The sequence below is a fragment of the Melanaphis sacchari genome, unplaced genomic scaffold (assembly GCF_002803265.2).
Source record: "Melanaphis sacchari strain LSU unplaced genomic scaffold, SCAv2.0 Contig894_pilon_pilon, whole genome shotgun sequence".
Taxonomy (NCBI): domain Eukaryota; kingdom Metazoa; phylum Arthropoda; class Insecta; order Hemiptera; family Aphididae; genus Melanaphis; species Melanaphis sacchari.
The window spans coordinates 1-8,425 of NW_020271629.1; the positions used below are offsets into that span (position 1 = coordinate 1).

The 8,425-nt window shown below is 31.0% G+C and overlaps 1 pseudogene; it reads left to right on the forward strand.

The window, feature by feature from the left end:
* Window positions 1-2,524: 2,524 nt before the first annotated feature.
* LOC112602440 lies at window positions 2,525-3,763 on the forward strand (annotated as a pseudogene).
* Window positions 3,764-8,425: the final 4,662 nt, after the last annotated feature.

Genomic DNA, 8,425 nt, shown 5'->3' on the forward strand with positions numbered 1-8,425 from the left:
CCGGGCGGGACCCGCAGAGTCATCCGGGTCTACTTCCCGGAGGAGATAACCTCGCGATTATACAAAGGGGCTGAGTGTCTCCGGGGTAGCTCGGAAGAACTGGTTGAACCCCGCAACACACGGAAAGATATCAGCACTAAAATCATCCCCCCGAGAGTCGACGAGTCGGCTCCCCGGGGAGAGGTCACGTGCCATTGGTCGACCTAGGCGTGAAGGCCCGTAGAGCGACGTTTTCGCCGCCCCCTGGATCAGGCAAACGCCTCGGTCTGTAGCGGACGCATACGGAGCCCAACCCCGTATGCCGCGCTGTCGACCGGTGTCGGTAGCGGATGTTCCGCCCTGGCAGTACCAGGCCCGAGAACCACCGCTGATGACTAGCGAAACCAGGCTATGGTTTCGCTAGGTTATATGGCCGACCAGTCCCAAGACATTTTGTTTCAATAACGCGTGTAACGGCGTGTGCACTTACTAGTGCAGTTTGCGACACCACTCGCGAGGTGTATGGGAACTATAATTTTATAATTTTTTTGTTTAGTGTCTGTTGTTCGAGCATAATATTGCTCCTAGTTTTTCTTTAGTTATTCCGGTAATTGTCGGTTGTTTTTTACGCTTTTTGTTTTGATCGTTTCGTATAAAGTGTGCGTACAGACTGGTACCATTTTTAAGTTGAGCTACCAAAAAGTTTCTCTTAAAGACAGTTTTTCTGTGGTATTGACTAAATACACGGCCGCTGTTAAACTTGTGATAATTTTAAACCGTTATCGGTACAACGATCACAAACTTCTATGCTATCTTGTGTCACTTACTAATTAACCGAATCGGTGTGATACGATATGTGCGGCACACGATGTATAAACTGCGTTTACAGAAATCCTTTACATTCTTTTTTACGTAGTATACACCGTGTGCTTAGTGATTGTATAATTTACTAGTAATATTTCATTATGCCCCCAAAATTGGATACATCACTTAAGCCTACTACAAAAACCCTATCTATTCGTACCGATGGCAATACCAAATCAGCTACTGTATCCAACGAAGACTTAATAGTTATGTTGAAAGCGTTTAAAGTTGAAGTATTGTCTTCTAACAAGGCAATTACTGAAACTCAAGCTAAACAATACCAGGACTTAAATGCTGACTTGACGCATGTTTCGAAACAAATGGTTGAATTAAAAGCTAGACTTTAAACTAGACTAAGTAATGAAGTTGATGCTTTGAGGGCAAAAGTATCCAGTTTGGAAAGTATCACAATCGGCTGTTTCGCAAGTTCCCAGGAAACATTTGCACGTGAAAAATGTCAGTCTAATTTAATTTTATACAACATACCTGAGTCTATTTCTTCAGTAATGACTGAGCGTATCGCAGATGACAAATCTACTATTGGTCAAATACTTGGGCCACTTGGTAATGCTGTTTCGCAAAACATAAAGCTTTTCCGCCTTGGAAAACCACGTATTGACGTGCCTCGTCCTATCAAAGCTATTCTTGATAGTAAAGAATCTGTATTTACCTTGTTCACTGCGTTCAACGCTGCCAAACGATATTGTACTGTCTTTCTGCCGTTTATACATTGTTATCGTTTTTTCACCTAGTTTTTAATTTTAAATTGCTAAATAAATATAATATGTGTACATACTATAAATATATTCAATGCCTCAATGGTATATTAAAGTACACGAAAATAGATTTTCAGCAGAAATGGTTTATATATCAACTCTATTGTGAACACGTATGTTATGTTATTTTTTGGAGGGTTAAAAAATCAACTAAATAAAAAGCAAAGAAAAAAAGCATATGGAAAAAAAACAAGTTAAACATTTTACAGTACATAGCCTCGTTTATAATAACAAAAATTACTACTATTGATAACCTAACCCATGTTATAGCATAATATATACGATATACCTATAAAGTTTAAGGTAGGTATATACAAAATGACAATAAATAACTCGTTAATATTCTTATTACTACTGCAGCTCGAATAACGGCTTACTACAGCAACGTGTTTCCAAATCGCTTACCGATTATAGATTACAAAAATTACCTAAATATAATATCTCCGACTTCAATCTATCCAAAGCTACGAGATTACAGATCGGCTGTGTTCATTACAGTTACATAACAATTCAACGTTTTTTCTTTTTCTTATTAAATTAATATTATTATTATATTTTTACTACCTAATTGAAATGCCACATCAAATAATAAAATCTAATAAAAATACGAAAAAAGTTTGTTTTAATGGCCACGTGTATACAAAACATTACAGTACGTTAATATTTGATGTTTGAAGGTGCTTTAAGGCGTCAAGTTTCAAGTGTCCTGGCAAATTAAAAATATCGAAAGAAAATCCCAGAGAAATACCAATAATCGATAAAGCACATACTCATCCTCCAGACACACATGAAGTAGAAGTCAATACTTAGCACGAATGAAACATAAGGCATAAACTACGTCAACAAATCCAATTGAGATTTACTATGAAGAACTTGGAATCTTGGATAATGAAACTTCAGCTAAGATGCCACCAAAAACAATTACTAAAATAACTCTTCGAAATCAACTATTGCAATACACCTACCCGTTTAATAAAATAAAGTGACTGTCGATATTTATATCTAATTCTATCCAGTTAAGGAGCAGTTGGTTAGATATTCCCACTACATGAACCGGTTTTAAGGACCGGGTTGTTGAACTGATACAAATAAAGTTTTCTAAGTTATATTTTACAGGTTCTAGAAACTTATGACCTGCGCTCATAAACTAATACAATAGAAACGATACTATAACAACGTATTACAAGGTTTATTTAAATGACTTGATATTAATATACGTAATTATACAGTACACTATCACCTGAGTAACCTTATTCTTTAGAGTAGTATTTGAAGATCGCAGGTGTAGCGGAGTACGAGTTGAAGCGATTGAATAAATTACGATTTATCTATAAGGTAGGTTATTTTACCTATAGTAAATCAAATTAAAAATATCACTTAAAAATACAGAGATGACTATTGTCTGTATCTCATGAACTAAACTCGACTGATTAGCTATTTCAATGATTTGCATATACTCGTATTCTACGTTCCTGTGTTTTTCCGATCTAAGCAAAAATCGCAGAGTGCAGCATAAATGACGCGTCAGTAACATAATGTATATCGTTATACTATAAAAAAATAATTTAAAAGAACCCAGATAATTAGATGACTGTATAATCGAAGGTAAGATGAAATGCTATATTATTATTTAGGTAATTAAATAATTAAATCGTTATAATAGTTTAATAATATTTAATTGATTGCTATCTACGAGTATACCGTTTTTTTAATATGTCTAAATGTTAATAATATAAAATATTGTGTAATTACGACAAAACATTTTTATTAATTATTTTTAATTTAAATTATAGGTGACTCACAAATGATTAACTTAGATTACTACTAAAAGATAGTATAGAAAATCGATTTGAAGCCAGAGTATCATACTCGCCACTGATGAAGGGTTATTAAAACACCTCATCGAGGCAATAACATAGATTTTCGATGGTAACTTTGCAACGACACTTTCTATTTTTCAACAATTATATGTAATAAGAGTCAAAATTCATGATTTATTTATAACTGCAGTATATTTTTTATTAGAAAAAAAACGCAAACTACTTATGAATATATGTTACAATTGTTACTTGATGCATGTCATAATCAAAACTTTTATCCAGACCCTATTATCAATCATATTGACTTCGAAAAGGCAGCTATAAATGCAGTCACGTCTATATCAGGCGAACATGTAAATATAAAAGTTTATTTTTTTCATTTAATGCAAAGTACCTATAGGAAAATACAATCCCTTGACTTATTAAATTTATACATGGAGAATGAAAATTTTAGTTTGTTTTGCAGAAAAATTGATGCTCTAGCTTTTTTACCTGTTAATAATATTCCCGCTGAAATGGACTAAATTAAAAGTATTATGCCAGATGAGGCTAGATAACTAGTGAACTTTTTTGATCAAACTTAAATTTCGGAAATAAATAGAGCAATTGGAATTTCACGGCCAGGTAAAAAACCACATTTCGAAATATTCTCTCAATTTTCCCACCTGCTACGTGAAATGTACATGAAATAAATCTTAAAAATTTAAAGCGTACCTACTAATAATCAAACAGAAGGATTTAATTTTTTTAATTTATTAGCTATAATGATCCCTTTACTTGGACTCCGACTAAAAAAAATTAGACTAGAGATACAATCAGATAACACTAAAATAGCTCAATTTGGTATAAGTAATTTACAACCAAAAAAATAAATATATATATATATACATATATATTACGAAAACATGCAAGAAAAGTTATTTTTACTGTGTACAAGATACAATAATAATAATTATAATTAAATCGAACATTTCTTAAATGATGTAGCTTACTCGTATAATATATTAAGTTTAAACAAATACATTTGATTTAATTTTTTTATCAAACTATTTGTGATAATTATTATTTACATTTAAAACATCTTTTTAATCATGATAATAATAATAATAATAAATAGTCTAAAACAGAACAAGAAAATAATGAATTTATTTTGTTTATCATACTATATATTTGTTGTTAAAGAGTAAACACCATATTGTGAATAATATTGTTTATTCTTTTTTGTGGAAGGATAGGTTAGAGATTAATCGATTATAAAACGTTTGAAGAAGTATTATTATTTTCCATTCATTAGTTAACGTCATATAGTTTTTATTCTTCACTAATATCAATTTACCAAAATGATTTTTTTTAAGTGTTATTTAATAACTATTACAATTACAATTCTCTCAGTTTTGATTATTCCAACGTATTCTTTCTATGCAGGTATGGTCAACAATTGATGAAAAATTATCATTTTTTATTTTAATTTGTATTGTAAAAATATGCATCCATAATAATTTGTAGAATTAGTTATGATTAAATATTTATTTTTATATTGTTTTAAAATAAATTCAGTATACTCGTAACTACTTAAAATTGGAAAAATGTATGCAAAATAATCAACATGATTGTTGATTTTTATCTATTGGATTTTACATAAAAATTAATGTATAGTAATTAATAGTATACTTTTTTGTTTTTCAGAGCTTTGTGAAAGTAATATTTTTTATTTTTTATATTAAACTTAATATAGTAACAAAGATTAGTTTTAATATTAAGTAGGTATTAATAGGTTTTATTTAATATCTATTTCATATTCTTAGATGATGGATGAAATTAGGTACTGACCATTATCCAAATGAAAATTTCAAAAAAATCAAAAATCTCTAATATGCTGTCAATACTCATTTTTTTTTCAGTTTTGTAGTCGATTTGTCGTAGTCAAAAATTATTGAAACATATTTAAAATTACTACCTTAATTACTTTATATCAATTTTCAATTGTTTACGACTAATAGAAATTAAAAATAAATATTTTTCACAAAATAATTTAAACTAAGTGCTGGTAAAATACATAAAATATTCAATTATGATTCAAAGTGCTTTACTGAATGTATTAATTTTATAATTATATATTTATTTATTTTTGTGTGAATATGTTTGTATAACATACCTACAACAAATTATTAACCTTATTGTAAACGTAGTTTTACTTAATAAAAATTGAATCATTTTAACATTGAATAGCTATTTTGAAAAAAGGCCCCCTCTTAGTGAGTAAGTAGTTGTTATTTACAAAGTAGTAATTTTATTCTATATAAAATATTTTTTAAGGCATAATTATAAGCATTAACTATTAAAAACTTAAAAGTAACTTTAAGATTAGGTTTATGTATTAGATAAGCACTTAATTACGCTTATCGACACAATACACCCCGATCTCCCGGCCCAGCCGGCGGTGGTCGATCATTACCCACTAACCGCTCGGTCATTAAGCCGAACTCGTTATCAATAATCCACAAACATGAGCCGTATACAGAATGTGTCAAGTGATGCATTTGAAAACGACTCCGATATGGATTTAGATCAAAACGATGATTCTGAATTTCAAATTAAAACCTTTAAAAAAAATGAGAAATCATCCAAGTTAAAACGTGCGTTACTTCTTTCGTCAAGCTCCACCTCACCTAAATCGCCAAAAAAAAAACAACAGTTCCAGTTTGTTACAGAAAATAGGTTTGCTCCTATCTCACCTGCTACTACAGTTGCCGAACTCACTTCAAACCAATCAGCTCCAACTCAACCAACATCATACAATACTGAAACTGATGAAGTTTATTTACGTAATTGTAAATAAAATCTTATTCTATAATTCTTCGCAACCAAACAACTTTTACAAAGTTCGGAACTCCTGTAAAAAGCTAAAAAATTAACAAGTAATGTTTTATCGATTGCTATTTTTCAAACACCTATAGTACTTAGTCCCTAGTAACTTTATACAAGTACAATCAAAATACAAATTATATTCTTTGTGGTACTGATTCGGGTATAATTGACTCTATAATAATGATGCCTATAACCACTAGTATACTTATAGGAAAAACAAATCTTAGGTATACTAGAAAATGGGTTAATATTAATATTATAATATTCTAAACAGGTAGTTTATTATAATTTCAAATTGTAAATATAATTTTTAAGTACCTCTTCCAATAGCGTATGCATATATATAATATATATATATATAGGTATTTATTTTATGAAATTATAGTCTAAAATAATTTTAGGGAATAGTTAAGTTAAGTAATTTAAACTTACTAGTATTTTGTACTACATGATTATAATTATTTTCAGGTAATAAACAAAGAGACATAAACACAGATTATATAGGTACAAGTAAATATTTGTAATAAACTTAATATAATTTTTGATATCGTTTGTCATGGATGTATACATTTCTTGAGTTAATTTATACCACCAATTTAGTTGTTACATAAAAAACAAATTTAAAATTCTTGATTTTAAATGTGTTTTTGCGCTAGGTTTTATCGATAGTGTGAACATTCGACTGCTGTTTCGACCGGTATCCGTCGTTACCGTCTGCTAATTAGTTCACATTTAATCTGTCATCGAAATCAGTACACACAATACGTGACCGATACGTGTAAAAAGTCTGTCTGTATTCGTCTACTCGTGCCGTTTTTAACACGCGGCCATCGTGTCACGCATTCGCGTTCGAAGTATCGTTGGGACTGTCTTCATCACTGACACGCATATTGTTTTTCTCACAACCGACGATTCGCCATTTAAAAAGTACAATCGCTTCTTTTGAAAAGTATTGCCGTTAAGTGTGTTTCGCTGTGCACATTGATTGCAGTCGTTTGTATGAATATTTCCGTCAGTGAGCGCCCGTGCAAGTCATATCTTCGCTGCTATTGTCACTGCCAACATCGTTGCTGAAGTCCGAATGTCAACTATCCTGTTATCGTATCAGATAAAGAGATAATTTTTCTTGATTATATTCATTATTTATAATTCATTATTTACCTCTACTATGAACTCCCATACACGGCGGTCTGTGCGTCGTATGGGCGATTTTAGCAAAAATCTTCGTTATTAAGTATGTTTATAACCCGTTGGTATACATGATATGCAGTCTAGACATTATTTCCATTGTATCTCTCTCGATAGTTGACCGAAGAGATAGGAAACAGATCAAGTCTCTGGAACATTAAAGAAGTAGAGCGACTCTTAGATTAGGTCGATGTTCTCTCGAATTTCGATCAATTGTATTAATGGACTGAATGCTTCAAAGGATTCGTGACTATCAAACTCCGACAATATTTACAAGTTTGGGTTACGTCTAGTATCGTTAGTTCGTGCATCAATGCAAATATAAAAAATGATATATTAAGTATAGAAAAATCTGTATTTAACGTTAAATTAAAATCTAAAAGTACAATATAAAAAATGGTGAGTTATGTCACGACCTGGTTCTGAATGTCTCAAATACCCCTAACCGTTTGCCGGCTGTTGCATAGATCTACTCTATGTATCATCAGATCATAAAGAGTGATGCTCGTGGTGAAGGTGACTTTACTATTACAAAATATCTCGTAACATGGTTTAATATGCTTGTTAAATCGTATCCTTATCCCCTTATTCGTAAGACAGCAAAATTCAACTTTTCCAACAAGAGAGAGTATGGCTTTACTTAAATGGTTAAATTAAAATAATACTATGTTTACGGTCTTCATCCTGAACTTAAAACACTTATATTATTTATTATTTGATAAAAACGTGTTGCTACATCTTACAATATGTGTGTTATATTATTTGATTTATATATAAATAGATAGATAGATATCATAGGATTCATAACATTTGCATGGTCAATGTTGTTCCACCGACCACATATGATCGCTACAGAGTATAGCGTTAATCGACAAATAACTCAATACTCCTTCATTGTCTCAGAAATCAATTCAACATTTAACAGTTCTC